Source organism: Adiantum capillus-veneris, chromosome 29 (assembly GCF_014529385.1).
Source record: "Adiantum capillus-veneris isolate H3 chromosome 29, ASM1452938v2, whole genome shotgun sequence".
Lineage (NCBI taxonomy): Eukaryota > Viridiplantae > Streptophyta > Polypodiopsida > Polypodiales > Pteridaceae > Adiantum > Adiantum capillus-veneris.
This window is the reverse complement of record NC_140959.1, coordinates 57,094,593-57,116,737: the sequence shown is the minus strand read 5'-3', so window position 1 is coordinate 57,116,737 and position 22,145 is coordinate 57,094,593. Positions and strand designations below refer to the sequence as shown.

The window sequence follows — 22,145 nt, the reverse complement described above, 5'->3', positions numbered from 1 at the left end:
AAATAAAAAGTTAATTATAAACAATAAACAATTAGAAAAAGTTGGATCACCTCAAGCAGCTGGAAAATCCTCTGCAAGTACTCTGATAAGCCTAAAATTGAGGGAATCTAACAATTTGTTCGAATTGTAAACACTCCTTTTTTTCATATATAAAAAGGTATATTTTGATTGAGCTATAGCTTGATCGAACTAGAGTTTATATAGATAAACGCATATAATATGGGTATAAAATGTTTAATTGCCTTTTATACACATAAACATGATTACATGGACATATAAATGCAACTTAGTCTAGGGCTAACTTGTCTTTCTATTTGCGCATTTAATAATACACTATGTGTTGTGCCTTGAGCTTCTTCATCTTCTCCAAGTTGTGTGTGCATCTGTGCAATCCTAATTCCAACACAAAGAGAAAATTGACTATATATACGGCCATGGAGGCTAATATCTCCATGACCCAAGTAACTTAGCGAGTTCCTTGATGACCATATGTCATTCTCTTCTTCTTTAAAGCATTACTAAATAGTCAATAAAGTATATTATAGAGAAAAGGATTGGAATCCATGGGGCTTTGGTTACTAAATAAAGTATATTGTAGAGAAAAGGAGTGGAATCCATGGGGCTTTGGTTACTAAATAAAGTATATTGTAGAGAAAAGGAGTGGAATCCATGGGGCTCTGGTTATGAGCTTGAAAAGAAGAAGCTTCATAGCATAGTAGTTTATGGAATACTAGTAAGACTTACTATTGTAACCTTGCCAGATGGCCTCTGTGATCTCCAAATTAGCTTTCAACTTCTACAAAGTTGCAAATCTTGAAAAGAGCTTCTTGTTTTTTTAAATCAACCATGTGTGAGCGACTTATGATTGATATAGTAAAAACTTATGATTGATTTCGTGAAGACCACTTTTTCCCCCTTTTCAAAGATAATAACTTTGAATTCTCAAGAGAAGGTGGAAGAGTTCAAAGTATGGAAGTACAATTTTTGAAAAGAAAAATGAACGTTCTAGGCCCAAATGACCATCCACATGCCCTTCTACCCACTTTGCCTCCCCTTCCCACCCACCATAAGCCATAGTTTGATGTTTTCGATCGGTTGAGGAGTCATTTGAGCCTCCTAAAATTCTTGTGAGTTCTTAGGAAACATTTTCATGTCCTTGAAAAGTGGCATTCATTTTTGGCACTTCCTTAGCCCCATGAGTGCACTTACTTGCATGCCTTATTGTCTTTCGACATGTGTTTTCTTGTGCTTTCTGTCTTTAGTATAGTCCTGTTTTAAAGAGTTAGGAAAGGACTACCCCAATTCTATCATCACATCCATTGTTGGACATCAAAGGCTTAGTAAAATTTGGTTAAACCAAGAGTGGTTTTGTTCTAAGCTTTTCTTTGAGCTCATTAAAGCTACAATTCTCTCAGGTAGTCCACTGATATTTAACCTTTTTCTTTGTTAAATTATGGAGTGGCTCCACTACTATGGAGAATTATCTATAGATCATAGGTAGTAGGAAGACATGCCTATAAAGATAAAGCTTCTAAGCTTATGTAAGTTCTTTGGTTGTAGCCTGTTATGTATCACTAAATTTTTTAGGATCCATGCCGATTCCTTCTTTAGAGATAATATGACCCAAGTAGTATATCTCATTGAGAAAGAATTCACTTTTCTTTTTATTTACATAGAGTTTTTAGGATAATATGACCCAAGTAGTATATCTCATTGAGAAAGAATTCACTTTTCTTTTTATTTACGTAGAGTTGTTAGGATGTAGTTCTTCAAAAATTGCCTTTAGGTGTTCATTGTGCTCCTCTAAAGTCTTAGTGAAGATGATTAAATTGTCAAAGAATATTCCTGTGTATGCTCTATGCTTTTGAAAGAGTCTTTTTAAAGGTTGCAAGAGTATTGGTAAGAACAAAAGGCATTACTAGGTATTCATACTACCCAAATTGTGTACAAAATGTCGTCTCGTGTGTGCCACTAAGCTCAATCTTTTAAGATCAAGTTGTAGCTTATCAAACATATCCTTTATGTAAGGAACTGGGAGCCTATATTTTATTGTGGTCTATATAATGCATGATAATCCGCACACATACGATAGGACCCATCCTCCTTTTGCACTAAAATCACATGTGAGCAAAAAGGAGATGAAATTGGATGTAACTTTCCATTTACTATGAGCTCATTCACTTGGGAGGAAGTCTCCTCTTGTTGGGCCGGAGAAACACGATAAAGAGATCTATTAGAAGAAGTAGTTCCAAGCACTAGCTCAATCTTATCCCCTCTTGAGGGAAGCAATTCACTAGGGATAGAGTCAGAAAATAAATCACTATATGATTGAGTGAAAGACGTGTGATTCATTTCATGATAAGAGCATGAGTTGGCATTAGATTTCACGATATGGGAGAGGAGTCTTCGACAAAATCCATGTATGAGAAAAGAGAAGGATGTATTGATTTTTGTAAAGATACATGTGATAACACTGGAATGGTACTTGCCTTCTCTTAGTATAAGACTCATAGCTCTACCTCTATGATGAATTATTACGACTCTATCAAGAAACTTAAGTCGAACTACCATGCGATGTAACCATGGCGCTCCTAGAATTACACTCTCATGAAGCAAAGGAGATACAAAAAAATTCTTCTTGGTTTATGTAGCCGTGCATGTGGAGCCTTAGATTCTCAATTAATGATGTAACTAGAACTTGTTGTTCTTTAAAAGTTCCAAATGCATTAAGCGTTGTATTTAGTTTCATCCATCAAGAATTATTGCATAATAGCATTCTACATTCCTTCCAAGTCTTTGGCTCGGTCCCTTGGGTTTACATACTAGCCCACCATTGACGACCGGACTTTTGGAGGTACATAGGTACATTGGATTGCTTGGTGAAGCTCTCACCTCAAAAGGCGGCATCCGTGATACTCTCATATTGAATTCTCCCACCCATGTGAACGTCTTCAACATAGCCATAGAACTAAGTGTGTGTGTGTGTGTGTGTGAGAGAGAGAGAGAGAGAGAGAGAGAGAGAGAGAGAGAGAGAGAGAGAGAGAGAGAGAACCCCTGCCTTGCACTGTTCACGGTGCTAGTCCTTTCCAGAATGAAGCATTTGTTGTGTGTGTGTGTGTGAGAGAGAGAGAGAGAGAGAGAGAGAGAGAGAGAGAGAGAGCATCTCCAAAGATACCTCTTTTTTTAATTTTTTCATAATGGAATGCTTACCTTAACCCTAAACTTGTAGCTCTGGAAAGTTCAAAAAGTATTTGAGTGAGCAATGCCAAGTCAGCAGAGTGTGCGTCAATGTCTGTAGACACACAGAGAGCGCAAGGCCATGATGTAGGCTTCCCCTCGCACGATTGCTCTCATGGCGTCCATGTAAGTAAGAAGTATACAGCTTCGTTCTGTGGAGAGAGAGAGAGAGAGAGAGAGAGAGAGAGCAGATTCTCTTCTGACAGAAGAACCGGCACATGAAAATGCGCTTGGATGCTTAACAAATAACCTTGTTTGATTCTTGCTAGTGAGCCATTAACTGATTGAAAAAGAGAATATTCCCTCTCTTGCTGTCTGTGTCTCTTGCTCTATGTCTCTTGTGCAAGAATCAAAACAAATTCAAGAGGAATGCCTCTTATGTACTTACCTTTGAAATATTGTAAGGGAATGTGTAGAGAGCCATACCATACAGAGATCCCATAGTCAGCAATGAGCATCGAAGGTAACTATTTATTTCTACCTTTTGACAAACTTGATGAGAAGATCAAAGTGATGACGCAAACAAGATCACTACCAAGGGACCAAAGTATGTATAGCATAGGATCTCACATTCTGGCCCTGTGTGGACCTTGAATAAAGATTACAATTTGAAAGGCAAGACTTCTTGATTTAAGAGTCAAACATACAACTGCACACTTTGTAGAGAAAATGTCCCTAAGCCTCATGAAATAGTCTCTATGATACATTATCTTTTGTGCAAGGTTGGTCACGTTCTGCACACAGGACGATTGTTTTCTTCCGTTGGGCATTCAAGTGGTCTTCATCATTGCGCAAAACTGTAGTAGGTGGGATGCATTCCTTTTTGTCAGATTCATTGCTACACCCATGTGTGCTGCAGAAATCCTAATCGGATCCTCCATAGGAGAAGAATCGTCTGACCTCTGAGACCATTGTAACATGCTTGGACACCAAAGCGAGAATGAATAGCAACACACGAACAGAAACTGCAGCAAACAGAATTGAATAGAGAGAGGGAGAGAAAGGTCGAACAGAGCAGCGGGGTTCTGATGCATTGGCGCCAAAGGCTGCCATTCTTGCAAACCACAAATATCTTCTCTATCATCGCAATGCACCATCAGGATTTTAATGAGATACTCGAGCAGTACGCTACAAATATAGATTTTGTAGACATAGGTGCAGAGTGGGAAGAAAGTTGTAGGATAGTCTCTCAAGGAAAATTGTTTGATGTGAAAATCCATGCTGCCTGTGACACGTGGACGGGGGCAAAAGGTGTCGACGGAGTGCCACAATCTTCCTTTTGTTGGGCATAGCGGCACTGAGGGCATCTTGAAGGGGGTGGAGAAGTATTTCTTTTGGCCTCGGTCAAGAAGGATGATTGGCGCAAATCGACAAGTGTCAAGACTCCTACAACTATAATAGCCTTGAACACTTGAAAGAAAAGATCTACTGTAACATGTGAGAAAAATGCAAAATGCACACAATTGATCTGACACTGCAAAGAGAGAGAGAGAGAGAGAGAGAGAGAGAGAGAGAGAGAGAGAGAGAGAGAGAGAGAGAGAGAGAGAGTCAACACGGCACGGTGGAGTTCCGAGCCAAGATGCACTAGCCTCAAAGATTGACGCCCCTTTCGGTACTTCTTTATTATTACTTCACAAAGGTCCAATGTCCAAGGGTCCTCCCTCTGGTGACGCTCTCAAGCTAATTTGCCAAGATTGATGCCTTGGATTTGTATTTAGAAGCCCCTAGCCTATCCAAAAGCAGTTATACGAAAAGCAACACTTTTAAAAGGACAAGGACCAAAATTTGGCGCCTCATGGCCCATTGGGTTGTTTGTGCAAATCTCAAATATTTCGTACAATTAGCACGAAATCTAGGGACGTCCGTCTAGCTTGCCACGTCATGTGACACAGTTTTGGGTCTTGCTTTATTTTTGAAGGGTTTAGGCCCCTCGGTTGGGTTCTTGTAAGTTGACCCTCTTTTCGGTCCACTCGACCAATATTTGTAGTTGTTTGGGTTTAGGTTTTCAAAATTAATCCCCAAGTGTCCTTTCAGCCAGACATTTTCTAGTACGGACATGCCGCCGCATACCACGTCATCAATTTGTGACATACCCCCCTCTTGAATGAATTGTAATCATCCTCGATTACGCGTGCAAAACGACACAGGACAAAATCTAGCTCAGTTGACAGTGACTCAAATATTGACATACTAGACTTGCACAGAGACGACATTCTCATAATCATTATCCTTGTCGAGATCTTAGATGAGAATCATGATCATTGTAACTTATTTAGCATTCACATCCAGACTGCGCTGATCTTTTCACGATGTCTTGATCTACTAACACATTCACATCACCCCTTAGGTGACTTAGACAAAATGCTGTAGTCATTTCATCTTTCCGACACGTACTCACACTTGAGAGAGGACATGTAACATATTCATTTTACGAATTCTTATTTCAAATGTACATCTTTTGATACAGCCATTTAGCAAAAGAAGGTGGCATACAAGCATCGATGCCACTTGCAGTTGAAGGAAAATGATTGGGTGCTACTTCGGTTTGAGAAAGCACGCCTATGAAAGCAGAAGGGTAAGGAGAGTCTTTGTGCAAAGCTTAGGATGCAATACTATGGGCCCTCCCAGGTAAAGGAAAAGATAAATGATGTATCCTTCAGACTGAATCTACCATATACTTGGAAGATTCACAACGCATTCCATGTGAGTCTCTTGAGACCTTTCAAGGGTGAAGTGCAGGAGGACAAACTTCAAAGAGCAAGACAAGCAACCAGAAGTGGAAGAGTCGAAAGAGATTCTCATTCCAAAGTAGGTCCTAGCACACAAAGGAAAGACAAGTGAAAGGTAAGTGGAGCCGTAGATATTCGGTCAAGTTCAAGAAGTATCCGGCTCTTGATACTAAGTGGATGGAGGAGAAGGACTAAGCAGATTGTAACGGGGACGGGCACCACGTGCCAACGGAAAAGAGGATTGAACAACTTTAAGCAGTTCAAATAACAACTGAACTGAAAGAGATGCACGACACACGAGACGAGGAGTGGCGGAGTCCCACCCCAAGAGAGCATTGGCCCCAAACGTTGGCGCCCCTTTCGGTATTTCTTTGTATTGCTTGAACTTAGTACAATGCCTATACTCCAAGCTCTGCACCTCCACACTGAAGCGTGCTAGAGAATGAGCCCATGGCACATATTTAAAGGCCCTTGGCCTCTCAAAAGCAGTTACATAAAAAGCTTCAAACGTTAAAAGCAACTCGTCCAAAAGTTGCCATTGCGTTTTGCAGAAATCCGTAGAGTTGCCACGCCATCAACGTAAAAATTGCGAGCGTCCGTACAGCTGCCACATCAACATGTTAGCGCGAAATCCAGAGCGTCCGTACTGCAACCATGTCATCATGCTCCACGTGATTGAGTGTGTGCTGGTCCCGCTTTATTTAATGACTTTAGGTCCCTTGGGCCCCATCAGACGGGGTCTTGTAAAATGGTGGGAACTCGTCTTTAAAAATAGGCCACTTGGCAAGACTTTGCAAGTTGGTAAAACTTCTGTTGCTTCTTCTTCTCTGCTGCTTCTGCTTCTTCTAGGGTTTAGGCCCCTCGGTCGGGATCTGCAAGTCGGCTCTGTTTTTCAGTGGCTTGACACGTCAACAGTTTGTGACATCCCCTCTTCTTGAAAGAAAGTAACGGTCCGCGATTACTACAACATATCTGCAAAACAACTCAAGTTAGCTCAAAAATTTGTGAGGGACATTCCGAGGGACCACTAGTTTTCTCATTCCAAATTGGAGCTCTTGATATCCTGGGTCGTTGGCTTCCCAGAAAAATCTCATCCAATAAGGAGTCTCATTCCGCTCTTGATATTTTGGCGTAGTAAAATTAGCCATCACACCCAAACCACGCCGATCTGTAACAGGTGTCTTGATGCCCTAAAATTACATACCCAGGCAATCTCACCCAAATAGGACTATTTTCAGTGGTTGGCACATCACAATGCAACACAAATGCTCACATATGCGTGAAAACATAGAAACATAAAGCCGTCGATGAAACTGTCCCCGCAAATAACCATCGAGGTCTGGGCCATGAGCTGTTCAACGACTCCCTCATCACTCCTCCCGCAAATAAATTAAAAAGGTATGGGCCATGAGATATAGAGGCCTTCTACAACCAAATTCCCCCCAGATCGCAGCCTGCGTCGTTTGGAGGTGTTGAGAGTAACCACTGCTCAGACTTCTTAATACTCACCCGCAAATAACCACAAGGGTCCGGGTTATGAGTAACAACAACAATACTCTCCCCGTAAATAACCACAAGGGTCCGGGACATGAGTAAAAACAACACTTTTCAAATGTTCAATACTCCCCCGCAAATAACCACAAGGGTCCAGGCCATGAGTATGTGCAAGCATTCTCAAACATTATTTCTCAGTACTCCACCTGGGAGTAAATCACGTATTAAAACCAGAGTCAAACAATTCAAATCGGGCACCAAGACTATTCAAAACAGATACCATTCATTTCAAACAAATTCTGAACAGGATCATTAAACAAGTTCTCAAACTGAACTCAGAAAACTGCTAAATCAAGCTGAAAAAGCATCCTCGACATCAGTCCAATCGAAAGTCGATAGGGCCTCCTTCCTGAAACCTGCGCCAAAATTAGGGTTAGATTTCTTCCATAAGGTTGTAGCCGACCGCGACATGGCCTATAAACTCTTGAATCGTCGAAACTAGCTTGGACAAACAATGTTCCTGTGGTGGTGATAGTAGCCCAAAGTAGCAAGCACACTGGGCTCCAAGGTTCAAGAAGAGACACTTGCTAAGAGATGTCCAGAATTCCAAGTTGTAATCTGCTAGGCTTGCCGTGGCAAGCAATTCAGGTGTTACGTGCACACTGCGCTTGCGTCACGTGGACAAGCTTCTGCTACAATCTAGCGTCAGTCTTAGCTTAGACCTAGCTAGCCTGGCACCCTTGTGAGCCTCTAGCAGGACGTGCATGTCCAGGCCGGTCATAGTTGCATACCCTCTCTGTCACTTGCGCACTTCACTTGTGCTACGTGGACATGTTTTGCCACAGTCTAGCATGATCCAGTTTCTGAGGATTGAGCCTCGCACCTTTGTGAGCCTCTAGCAGGACGTGTATGTCTAGGCCGGTCACAATTGCATACCCTCTCTTGCACAACAACATTTTACCATGTAGGCAGTTTGTTCCGCATGAACCACCTCTTATTTTGGTCACTTAATTAATAAGTGACTTTTAGCCATTTAATGGAATATTGAGGACTGCGTTTGGCATGCTCGATCCATCCCTTATCACCTATAAAGGGGCAGCTTTGGCGCTTGTAGAAGGCAGAGAACTCGGAAATGTAGCGGTGCACCAGACCGTGCAGCAGCCCAACGTTTTCTCAGCAAGCAAGATCAGCGTTACCATCGACACAGTTAGCAGGTCAGGCATTTAAATTTTAGCCATAGAACCATCATTGTCGTCGTCGACATCACCATCGTCGTCGGCAGCATCGTCATCGACATAGACCCAATAGTACCCAACATCAGTACCATCAATACACAGTACCCTAGCATCAGTACCCATTAGCATCAACATCTCAGCATCCAGTCATTGTATGAGCATTTGTGCAAGAGAAACAAAGTGCTTGCTCTGGCAATAGAGCAAGGGGGCTCTTGAGGGTTTGGGACCCGACATTCTGTGTCGCCTCTCTCTCTCTCTCGTGTCTCTCTCTTTCTTTCAATTCAATTCAGTTCTTTCAAGTGAAGTAAAGTGTCCCTTGTGTTTGTGCGGAGTACTAGATCCAAGCTAAAATCCATAAACATCTCCATTGCACTTGACATTGCTATCAAAGTTTTGTGCGTGCTTCGGCTTCGCGAACTCAAGGGAAGAACTTAAAGAAGAACGCGAGAAGAATCAAGAACCTCAAGAACCCAAGCGGAACGAAGAACCCAAGAAACCTCTCCCAATTTCTTTTTTCTTGAAAGAATCTCCGAATCCCGATCGTGGACTCATTAGCTTCCATCTTCATTGCCATGTCTTTGAAGGAAGATCAACATCGGATATACGAAAACCCAGCTCTTGAGTACAAGGATCTACTTGCCTCTTATGTGGATATGGAAGGAGTTGGGAGACAGGATCCCTAAACCTCTTTTGCATTCGCATTCGCATGTAGCGTGCATCCACTTCCGTCGACAAGAAACCCTTGGAAATATCTCCGAGCACCCTTATCTTTCAGCTTCACCCGCAATGTTTTCACGACAAGACTATTCAAGTGGTGACTGGTCGTACTTGCTTGTAAGGCACAGTCAACAGGAAGACTAATATTCAGCGACAGTAGTAAGGCTACCTGATAACTCGTATGGTAGGTGTTTACATCGCACCAGATCTACATCTGCAATATCCACTCGTTTGGAGGAATTTTCATCGGTTGGTGCATCCACATGCATCAGAGCCATTCTGCATCAGAGGTACAGATAGTAGTTTGGCAGTTGTGCCTCATCTTTAAGAGGGGGGATGTCACGTGTGCACTTCACTTGGGCTACGTGGACATGTTCTGCCACGGTCTAGCATTGTCACGTGCACATTTAACCCTATGTGTACGTGGACAAGCTACTTCATGACATGGGTTTAGTTCAGTCAGTTCAATTATATTAGGAAGTGATCTGGCACTTTTGTGAGTCTGTTCGCAGACCGTGCATGTCCAGACACTTAGAGTAGATGCATATCCTCTGGTTGCACAAAGCATGATTATCAGATTTCCATCAGAACCCATCAGGAGCATTTTTACAGTGCATAGACCTATTGAAACCGGCCTGTTCAATCCAAAAAGGGCGGTAGACTTTACTTCAAACCTTGATTTAGCTTTCACCCATTATTAGTCGTCTATTTTACCAGTACTTTCAAGACACAACAAAGGGGAGAGGGATACAGGCTGCTAGATTGCACCTGTATGAGTAGACCGACACCAGATTGGCCCCTAACTTAGGCGCCCCTTTCGGTATTTCTTTATTGTTCAAAAGAGGGAATAAACGCTGTGGTTCCCTACAAGCTGCCCCGCACAAACTCGGCTGAATTTCCACTGTTCCGGCCTGATTTCGGCAGCATAACTGTACTAGGACACTTCACAGTCAGTATTCCCACGCATTGACTGACTTTCCCGACGCATACGGGCACTTTGCAAAACCTGGCGAGAATCTGCAGCACGCTGAATTCTCTGTTTTCAGCCCTGAAAATGCGCCAGATCACCTGTACAGCGGTCCCCTTGCGTCCCCGAACCTCCTGGGGGTATTAGGGTCCGTTTAGGGCCAAAACCCTAAACCTGCAAAAATACACAGCAGGCTGTAATTTACTGTTTCGGGCTCCGTTTCGCGTGTCGGTCGCATCCGTAGCAAGTCCTCGAGCTCCCGCGCCTGTAGGGCTACTTGCCCTTTGAATCGGACGAGATTTCTGGCGTGAAACCTCTCCAAATTCACCTGTACTTGCGGGGGATTAGCCGCTAGCTAATCCAGTACCTGTGCAAGAGGCTCTTGCCTCGGCAATCGCGCATGAACCCACACAACTGTACATTGGTCAAATGAAGAGCCCACTAGAGGGGCATAACATACTGCCAAAGGGGAGAGAGAGGGCAGTGCGTAGCGTGCAGGGCATCACTCCTGGCACTGCACTGTGCATAAGAGGGAAAGCAAGCACTCCATAGCTCTTAACCTGTGACAAAAATTGAAAATGAGGCTCTCCCCCTCCTAAATTCAACGCCGCTTCTTGTTGCATGAGGCAAGTGCATCAGAAGGTGCCACTTGGCACATTTATAAGCATTTTCCCGTTTCGGGGTTGCCGTCTAAAAATATCCCAACCGGTTGCCTAGTTGACTTCACGGCAGAGTAAGAAAATGTTCCCCTTGTCATTCCGGAGATAATGACGTCAACACATTTTCAGGTCCCAAAATAGCAGTTTCCTAAATTTTAGGAGATGCTGCCATTGTATCTTTCTAGGTCATCCGACCCTCTTTATATACTGCAGCCACATCCAAAACTGAAATGTAGCCTCTGTAGCAAAGGATTCCACTTTGGCTAGTCAATGACCCCACTTGGCTAACCATAGTCCTTGTCCAACCTTAGTGCTCTCTTGCCCTCAGGCCTGGACTCCCTCTGGACAGTTCCACACTAGCTATGCAATGCAGGGCAGTTAGATTTCCTGAGGGGTGTTTCCAAAAAGTGAAAGTAAATAGATAATAAGAAAGAAATCAACAAAAAGGATAGATAGTAGTCACACGCTGGTGACATACCCTCCTCTTGAAATCTCAAACGTCCTCGTTTGCATCTATGTCGTACATGCTTACTGTCAACACTGATGTATTCAACACCTGTCGACACATATACGACACATACATGCTCATTGTCAACCCTAGTGTATTCAACACCTCGTCGACTCATGTATTGCCTGCGTGTGAACCTTGTCCCAATGACATAGTGGTAGCTGCGCACTCTGCCATTGCTTTGAGTCACTAACTTTCCAATGACAAAATGGTAGCTGCACATTTTGCCACTGTCTTATAGTACACGTTGGATCCCATAACACTTTCGAGCATACCCAAACCGACAGTTTAAGAATGCAGTTACACATGTACTCTTCAATAGAAGCAATCACTGTATCCTTGACAAACTGACAAGAAATACTCACTTCTATAGCACTAACCAAATTTTTGGACATTCCATAAGAGCAATTGCCAAACTGACAATCTGTACAGCTCTAACATTCATGTAACAGGTATTTGATTTGAGCTCACTTTAAATACCATGTACATCATTTGTTTCAGAAGCCATTGTCACACTGACAATCCATTTAGCCTTGAAACTCAAGGGGTCAAGGTAGGTTGCAAATCGAAGGCTTCCAGGTAAAGTGATAACACAGTTGGTGACTCTGCAAGTTCACCTTCTTCCATCCACTTAGCATCCATTGGTGGATAGTTTCTGAACTTTACCAAGTAACGCCTAGCAACCTTGCCTTTCACTTTCCTTTCTTTGTGTGCCAAAATCTGTTCAGGGACCAAGATCTCGTCAAGTTCCTCGACTTCCGGCTGATCTTCAGCTGGCATATCTTCTGGCACATCACCCACATAGGGTCTGAGAAGACTCACATGAAATGCATTGTGAATCTTCCAACTGTCAGGCAATTTCAGCCTATATGCAACATCACTGATTATGTCGCACACTTGAAAAGGCCCATAGTAACGCATGCTGAGCTTTGGAAACAGTCTTTCCTTGCCCTTCATCTTCTTTAACCTTGCCTTTTCAAAGCGTAAAAGCACCCAATCACCAAGTGAATATACCACTTCACGACGGTGACGATCAGCTGCTTTCTTTTGTTTTGCCTGAGTCCTTTCTAAGGCCACTTTGACCTTCTTGTACATTTCATCCATGTCCTGAACATACTTATCTGCTTCAAATATCTTGTCCTTTGTATGTAGTATGGGAGGAACTTTCTTGCCACCTTCAACTATCTCAAAAGGTGCCTTGCCAGTTGATGAATGCACTGTATTATTGTATGCATACTCCACCAATGGCAAATACTGCTCCCACTTTCCTTTATGCTCTGACACATAGCACTTCAGCAGATCTAGGACAGTAGAATTTTTCTCTTCTGACTGCCCATCTGTTTGAGGATGAAATGACGAAGAGAATTTGAGCGTTGTGCCCATATTCTCAAACAAGCCTCTCCAGAACAAACTTGTCATGCGTGGATCACGGTCGCTAACAATCGATTGTTGCATGCCATGATACTTGAAAATATTGCTCATAAACAAGCGTGCCATCTGATCTGGCTTTATCTTCTTCCTGACAGGAATGAAATGAGCCTGTTTGCTGAATCTGCAAATAATGGTCCAAATACCATCGTTTCCTGTTTGCGTTCTCGGAAGATCAAAGATAAAATCCATAGCAATACTTTCCCATGGTTTATCTGGAATAGGTAGTGGTTGCAATAACCCTGGTGCCTTTTGCCTGTCAAACTTGACCTTTTGGCATATTAGGCATTCTCGCACAAAGGCATCCACATCCCTTCTCAATGTAGGCCAATAGAAGAATGTCTCAACCGCTTTAACTGTAGCATCGATACCACGATGCCCTGCATACGGTGGGACATGACTCTCTTCCATAACTTTGCGTCGCAATGGCTTTGTGACACACAATCTGCCATGCATCATCATGAACCCATCTTTGAGAAGATAGTGTTCATGACGTTGTCCATCCATTAGTTGCTCGAAGACCCTTGCAAAATCTTCATCATTTGCATACTGTTCTCTCATATCATCAAGTTCATGATGATAAGGAATCGACACAGCTGAAATTTGTGGCTTCCTTGACAAGGCATCAGCCACAACGTTCTTCTTGCCTTCCACATGCACAATCTGAAAATGGAACATGGACAAGATATTTGCCCATCGCATATGCTTCTCAGATAACTTTGTCTGTGTCAAGAAGTATCGCAAGGTCTGATGGTCCGTTTGGACAACAAAGTCTGCACCTAGCAGGTAGTGTTTCCAACTTAAGAGCGCATGAATCACAGCCAGTAACTCTTTCTCATAGACCTGCATGGTCATCTCTGGCCCTATGCTCTCATAGGCTACTACCCTGCCATCTTGCATTAGCACTGCACCAATGCTACTACCGCAGGCGTCACATTGGACAACAAATGACTTCCTAAGATCTGGCAACACAATGACTGGATCTGAAGTCATCTTTTCCTTTAAGAGATTAAAAGCTGAAATCTCTTTTTGTGTCCATCTAAAGGTGACTGCCTTCTTTTGAAGAGCATGTAAAGGTGAAGCAATCTCAGTGAAATTTCGGATAAACCTTTTGTAATAGGAGCTTAGTCCCAAAAAGCTTCGGACATCATGCACTGTCTTCAAATTTGGCCATGACTTGATCGCTTCAACTTTTGCAGGATCCATTCTGACACCATCCTTTGAGACAATGTGTCCCAGAAAGTGAATCTCTTCCAGAAAAAACTCACTTTTCTTTGCATTGATGAGCAACCTATGACTGCGTAGCTCTTTGAACACAATGGCCAAGTGATGCCTATGCTCCTCTTCATTCTTTGAGTAGACTATCATGTCATCAAAGAATGTACCAACAAACTGCTGGTGTGGACAGAAAATTCTGTCCATCATCCTATTAAACGTAGCAGGAGCATTTGTGAGACCAAAGGGCATCACTAAAAATTCGTAAAGGCCAAACGTCGTTCTAAAAGCAGTCTTGTGCACATCCTCTGATCTAATGCGGATCTGATGGTACCCACTCTTTAGATCTATCCTGCTAAACATAGCTGCTGCTCCTAATTTGTCCATAATATCATCAATTCTAGGTATAGGGAACCTATTCTTGATGGTATTCTTGTTCAGTGCACGGTAGTCGATGCACATACGCCATGAGCCATCCTTTTTCTGCACCAACAACACTGGAGAACAGAATGGAGATGAACTGGGCTGAATCAGCCCCTTTTCTAACAGTTCCTGTACTTGGCCCATTATCTCTTTCTACTGAGCCGCACTAACCCTGTACGGAGGCTTATTTGGTGGGCTACTGCCTGGCACCAAATCTATTGCATGGTCTGTCACAAATGCGGGCACCACGTGCCAATAGAAAAGAACAGACTGAACAGACTTTTGTTCAATAACAACTGAACTGAGAGAGAGAGAGAGAGAGAGAGAGAGAGAGAGAGATTTAGAGGACTGTACAACCAAACGCTCCCCAGACCGCAGTCTGCATCGCTCGGAGGTTCAAGCATACAACGAAACGCTCCCCAGGCATCGGCCTGCGTCGTTCCGAGGTTTTCAAACAATATCAAGACAGTATTTCTCACTCCTCCACTCGGGAGTAAAAATCACCAATCAATGAAACCGGCATTGAAACCAAAGTCAAACATTTCAAATCGGCACCAAAACAGGTTCAAAACAGATATCATCCATTTCAAACAAATTCCAAACAGGATCACCAAACAAGATCAAACAGAACTCAAACTTAAAAAGCAATCTCGACATCAATCGAGCTCGAAAAGTCGACTGACTTTCCATCCTGAAACCTGCACCAAAAATTAGGGTTAGGTTCATTCCATAAAGTCATAGCCGAGCACAGCATGATCCAATCAGCTCTTGGACAAACAGTGTTTCTTTGGCGGCGATGGTAGTCCCAAGAGATAGCAATCACACTGAACCTCCAAGGTCATCTGCTCGTGAAGAGACATCTACTGAGAGATGTCGAGAAATTTCAATTTATAATCTGCTAGGGTTTCCATGGCAAGCATTTCAGGATACCCCACTCTGCCAGAAGTTGCACTCCGAAGGAAGATGTCAGAAACCATATAACTTCGGGCAAAAATTTTCTTGAAAGCTTGCCAAGTACTTGGAGTATGCTGCTTGGTAGCTATAGACATCAACATCTGCATGGCACTGCTTCTGAGAAAAACAGTGACTTGAAACAAATCTGGATCCTTCTCTTGCATGGCTTATGCCATGTAAGACATGAGCGGTGAAGACGGGAGCGCGCCCGATGCGCGATGAAGTAAGGGTGAGAGTGGCTAATACCTCAAATATAATTCAATTCCAATAGCTCTGTCTGCTCTTTTGTAGGACCGGTATGCTTTCAGAAAAGCACACGCCTGATGCTCTGATACCACTGTCACAAATGCGGGCACCACGTGCCAATAGAAAAGAACAGACTGAACAGACTTTTGTTCAATAACAACTGAACTGAGAGAGAGAGAGAGAGAGAGAGAGAGAGAGAGAGAGAGAGAGAGAGAGAGAGAGAGAGAGAGAGACGACACGCGACACGGAGTGGCGAAATTCCACCCCAGAGAGTATTGGCCCCAAACCTTGGCGCCCCTTTCGGTATTTCTTTATATTACTGCTGATTCGCAAAGTACAACAGCTGGGGAGCACCTCCTCTGCAATCTTCGCGCTGAAGAGTGCCAGAGAGGGTCTCCAAGGCTCATATTTAAAGGCCCAAAGCCTAAAAGCATCAAATATGAAAAGCTGACCCCAAAAAATCACTTTCCTAAAATTTCGGGATTTCCCTAAAAATCCGCCGCGAATTCCGGGACGTCCGTACAGGTGCCACATCATCATATTTTGATGTGCAAAGTCTTTTGAGTGTGTTCTGCTTTATTTTTAATGCCTTTATGCCACTTGGGACCCCATCGGACGGGATCCCCATAAGTTGGTAGGACTTCTTCTTTTGTTGCTTGTTCTTCTTAGGGTTTGTAGAATTAGGGTTTGCAGGTTTTAGGGTTAGGGTTTCCAGAATTAGGGTTCAGCAGTTAGGGTTTCTGGCAGAAATTAGGGTTTGCAGGTTTTAGGGTTAGGGTTTCCAGAATTAGGGTTTCAGCAATTAGGGTTACCACGTCCTCACTCTATGACACTTCTTCTACTGCTTCTTAGGGTTTAGGCCCCTCGGTCGGCATCTGTAAGTTGGCTCCATTCTTTAGGCTTTGACACATCAGCAGTTTGTTACATGGTCCTCGGGTCTCTCTGGCGGTAATTGAGACGGTAATGAATCGGAAAAACAGTCACTATACTCTTGTAAAAACATTGACCTTTCTTTATCTAGCACAGATAAATTTGATTCATCACAATCTGACACTTCACGTGCAAAAACCAAGTACGCGGAAAGATGCTTTTTCATTACAGAAGTAATAGCAGAAGCTGATACAGTAGGAATAGACTCCCCTTTAAGCTTTACATCCAGAATGTGAGTCTTTCCCCTGCTCTGTATAGTGATCTTTTTGTTGTAGGCATCCATGATTCCCTGTACACGAAACAACCAAGGAATACCTAACAACACATCACATCCGTCTAGTGGCATGATGTAAAATTCTTCAGCATCTACATAGGACTGGATATGTAGACGCAACTTTCCAATGATGGGTGTCACAGCCTCTGTATGGCCAGGACATGCCAAACCTGCCTCTGCTGTATACCCCATCTCTTCAGGTCTGATTCCCAATTTTGAAGCCAATTCTGGGGAAATAAAGTTGGCTTTGGCACCTGGATCAAAGAAGATGAGCACTGTTTGATCCCTAACCTTTCCCCATGCTCTGCAAAGCTCACTTGCATCTGAATTTGGCTTGTCGCCCACCATATCTGGCACTAAACCAGCCATGGGCTTCTTTCCTTTCTTGTCTTCCTTGTCATCAGAATCAGCTGGCCTTTTCTTTGTAGGACAATTGTAAGCAATGTCGCCAGGCTGCTCACATATAAAGCATTTGTTCTCTGTCCTCAGGACCTTCTTTTGCTCTTCTGACTTGCGAGGAAAACGTCTTTTCCATTTCTTTGCTGGTCCTTTTTCTGATTCAGCCGTAGCTTTATCTTTCCCTGCGTTGGCCGACTCCTGAGTCCCTTTAGGAGCCTCATTGGGAACGTGCTTCTTGGCTAAATTTTTCTTGCCTGATCCTGCCTTGACGCCAGTGTTAAATTCACAATCTTCTCCCTTGAGCAAACCATTCCCAGTGTTTGCTACCTCGATGAGCTGCGTCAAAGTAGTGACTTTTGTCTTCGTGCAATATTTTCTCAATCCTTTGGGTAGGCCATAACAGTATTTTTCAATCTGTTCTGTCAATGGCACAAACCTATAGGAAGTTACTGGAAGTAGAGCTTTCCAAAACTTCCGATTGTAATCATCCAGATTTCTACAAGTGGCAGCATTAAGCTGGTGCCATTCTGTCATGACATCTGCTTCAAAGTCATCAGATAACCATGCTGCTGCAAAAATTTGCTTGAAGTAAATCCATGTGGACGGAGCTTGCCCTTGAAGCAATAAAGTTGTCCACCATTGTCCCGCATTCCCTTTCAAGAAAGTGGCTGCCTTGCGGATCTTTGAAGCCTCTGTAAAGTTTCCCCCTGCATAGGCCTTGTCAAACTGCTGGAGGAATGAGAGAGCCTTCTTCGTGTCATCAAACCCTGTAAAGGTCGTGAATGACACACCTTTGCCACCTTCTTTGTACGGAGTTGGCCTCTCCAGCGGCGTTAAATTGTCATATGGAAGTGACTGAAACATGGGAACACTATTAGGGTTCATCTGTGTTCCTTGGCCGCTATTAACTTGACCTGGAAACGCCATATTTGGCTGTTGATTTGTAATTCCAGCCATACCAAAATTTACCTGTGGCATCCCAAATTGGCCCTGAGTGCTTTGAAACCCTGGTTGCATACCCATGACACTGTACATGGGGTTAGGCATCATCGTTTGAGCACCCCCAAACACTGTTCCTGGCGTATAAAACTGATTTCCAGGTGCATGACCAGCCATGCTCTGGAATACTGATCCACCTCCAAAATAGCCAGGGTGTACTGAAGGTGGTGGGAAGACTTGTTGCATAGCCTGTAGGTTGCTTCCTTGCCCATTAGAACCACCTATAGGCTGCTGAAAGGTGGCGGGCTGAACTGGTATAGCTTGAAAGACTGGCATCTCAGCCACCTGTTCTTGCACCTTAGGCACAGGTTGTGGAGACTGCATGTTCTCCGTCAAGTGTACAGGTGTTTCCATTGACTGTGCGGTATGAATCACCTGTGCTCGAGCCTTAACAGGCTTTTGAATATGATCCAGTGACCCAACTTACTGAGACGGAACAGGAGGTTACAGAAAGGCTAAAAACCTCGGGTTCTGCATTACTTGTGTGAACATAGCCACAGCAGTAGCCAACTGGGCCCTGAATATATCATCATCTGTCTGTGGTGGTCTTGAGGAATCACCCACTTCATGTGTCTGTTGACCCTGTGAAGACGAAACCTCTTCAGTCACATCATCTGGTCTGTCAGCCATAATTGCTATTCCCTGTGTCAAGTCTATGATCCCCTGTGTCTTCAAGCCTAAAACTGACCAAGGCTCACTTCTATGGGAAAAAGTGATTTAATCCCGTCGATGGAACCATGAAACCGGCCTGTTCAATCCAAAAAGGGCGGTAGACTTTACTTCAAACCTTGATTTAGCTTTCACCCATTATTAGTCGTCTATTTTACCAGTACTTTGAAGACACAACAAAGGGGAGAGGGATACAGGCTGCTAGATTGCACCTGTATGAGTAGACCGACACCAGATTGGCCCCTAACTTAGGCGCCCCTTTCGGTATTTCTTTATTGTTCAAAAGAGGGAATAAAAGCTGTGGTTCCCTACAAGCTGCCCCGCACAAACTCGGCTGAATTTCCACTGTTCCGGCCTGATTTCGACAGCATAACTGTACTAGGACACTTCACAGTCAGTATTCCCACGCATTGACTGACTTTCCCGACGCATACGGGCACTTTGCAAAACCTGGCGAGAATCTGCAGCACGCTGAATTCTCTGTTTTCAGCCCTGAAAATGCGCCAGATCACCTGTACAGCGGTCCCCTTGCATCCCCGAACCTCCTGGGGGTATTAGGGTCCGTTTAGGGCCAAAACCCTAAACCTGCAAAAATACACAGCAGACTGTAATTTACTGTTTCGGGCTCCGTTTCGCGTGCCGGTCACATCCGTAGCAAGTCCTCGAGCTCCCGCACCTGTAGGGCTACTTGCCGTTTGAATCGGACGAGATTTCTGGCGTGAAACCTCTCCGAATTCACCTGTACCTGCGGGGGATTAGCCGCTAGCTAATCCAGTACCTGTGCAAGAGGCTCTTGCCTCGGCAATCGCGCATGAACCCACACAACTGTACATTGGTCAAATGAAGAGCCCACTAGAGGGGCATAACATACTGCCAAAGGGGAGAGAGAGGGCAGTGCGTAGCATGCAGGGCATCACTCCTGGCACTGCACTGTGCATAAGAGGGAAAGCAAGCACTCCATAGCTCTTAACCTGTGACAAAAACTGAAAATGAGGCTCTCCCCCTCCTAAATTCAGCGCCGCTTCTTGTTGCATGAGGCAAGTGCACGAGAAGGTGCCACTTGGCACATTTATAAGCATTTTCCCGTTTCGGGGTTGTCGTCTAAAAATATTCCAACCGGTTGCCCAGTTGACTTCACGGCAGAGTAAGAAAATGTTCCCCTTGTCATTCCGGAGGTAATGACGTCAACACATTTTCAGGTCCCAAAATAGCAGTTCCCTAAATTTTAGGAGATGCTGCCATTGTATCTTTCTAGGTCATCCGACCCTCTTTGTACACTGCGGCCACATCCAAAACTGAAATGTAGCCTCTGTAGCAAAGGATTCCACTTTGGCTAGTCAATGACCCCACTTGGCTAACCATAGTCCTTGTCCAACCTTAGTGCTCTCTTGCCCTCAGGCCTGGACTCCCTCTGGACAGTTCCACACTAGCTATGCAATGCAGGGCAATTAGATTTCCCGAGGGGTGTTTCCAAAAAGTGAAAGTAAATAGATAATAAGAAAGAAATCAACAAAAAGGATAGATAGTAGTCACACGCTGGTGACACCTATTTTCCCTATTTTAGCCAATTTTCACTTATTATTTTTAAGTGACTTGTTGGGAACTAGATAGGGCAATTTTGATAGCCAAGTATATAAGAAAACCTAGCGCTAGCACTTTCTAGCAGCAGAGGCAATAGGAACCAAGGGTTCAGCAGGCACCTTCTCAGCAAGACTCCCCACCGGCAGGAAGACTGAGCGTTTTTCAGCCATCAAGAAGATCAGCCAGTGTTTTTGCACTTGCAGATTCCCGACGACAGTAGAACATCAGATCAGCCCTAGCGTTTTGCATTTGTAGGACAAGCGGCGACAGCAGAACCACAGACCCACTAGCGTTTTTGCAACCGACTCCAATTCAGCCCTAGCGTTTTTGGTTTGCAGATCAGTCCCTAGCGTTTTGCAGTTTCATCGCGACAAGACCACAAGAAGCTTCAACGTTTTCAGTTTCCAGCAGTCAGACATCGCAGTAGGACCTCGAACCTTGTAGATCTCAGCTTCCTGCAGTAGATCCTCGCCGCACGGTCAGATCCAGCACAGTTTGCAAATTCAGCTTGGAAAACGCAGATTTTAGCATCTGCGTTTTCAGCGCATCGTCGTCGCATCGTCATCATCGACATAGAGTCAGAATTCAGCAGATAAAGGTTTGCAGATTTCAGTCCGTCTCGTCATCGTCCTCATCGTCATCGACATCGTTGGCAAGTCCAAAGCATTGTAGAGATTTGTGCAATCAATAGTAGACCATTCTCGCCATAGAGAGTGGGGCCTTCGGAGGAGGGTTTGACAACATTCTGGTGGCGTATTCTTCTCTCTCTATCTCTCAGTCTCAGTATTCTTATTCACAGTGTTCATCACTTTGTTTGTGTCCATTGCACTCTCTCACTAAAGGAACGGAAGGCTCTCCCTTCCATAAGTAAAAGGAACCTTGAGCAGAGTTCGGAGCACTCATCTTGAGCAAAGTTCAACATTCACTTCCGCCGCACCTTACATTGGTATCAGAGCTTTGGCAGTGTTCTGTATCACTCAAGGAAAGAACCACATAATTTTTTTTTGCTTGTTGTGGTCGCACATAACCCAGGTCCACTTGGGCGTGTTGATTCCTAATCGTGTTTTTGAAGAGTGACAGGAAACCCAAGAAAGAAGGGCTTGTCCAACCTCCCCTTGTGCCTCTTTTCACTCATTGAGAGCGGACCGTGCACTTAGCGGCTGGCCAATTGACATGAGGTGGGAAAAAGCAACCTTGGTGTGAGCGCGAGGCTGCCAAGGGGTGCGCCCGTAGAAAAGAGAAGAGCTCGGGTGAAGAGAAGATACTTCTCTAACACAGATTGCAAGCGAAAGAAGAACCTCAAGAACTCAAGAACCTCAAGCACTCAAGACCCTCAAGAACCCAAGAACTCAAGAACAAGAACCACAAGAACCCAAGCTCCTCGTGAACTTACGAACCCAAGACTTCAGTGGATGGTCATCACCCGAAGCGGAATGGATACTTCGCATGGAGGTGCTGAGCAGGGGGGTGGCGAAGAAGAG

The 22,145-nt window shown here is 44.0% G+C and overlaps 1 protein-coding gene across 2 annotated transcripts in view; it reads left to right on the top strand.

Annotated features, from left to right (window-relative positions):
• Window positions 1-3,216: 3,216 nt before the first annotated feature.
• The window catches only part of LOC147419244 (uncharacterized), a 61,992-nt gene continuing 43,063 nt past the window's right edge, over window positions 3,217-22,145 (top strand). The window contains exon 1 of one of the 2 annotated variants that reach the window (XM_086506119.1): window positions 3,217-3,363. The gene's annotated coding sequence lies outside the window, so the exon portion shown is untranslated. The remainder of the gene's footprint in view (window positions 3,364-22,145) is intronic. The other variant, XM_086506120.1, reaches the window with a different exon arrangement.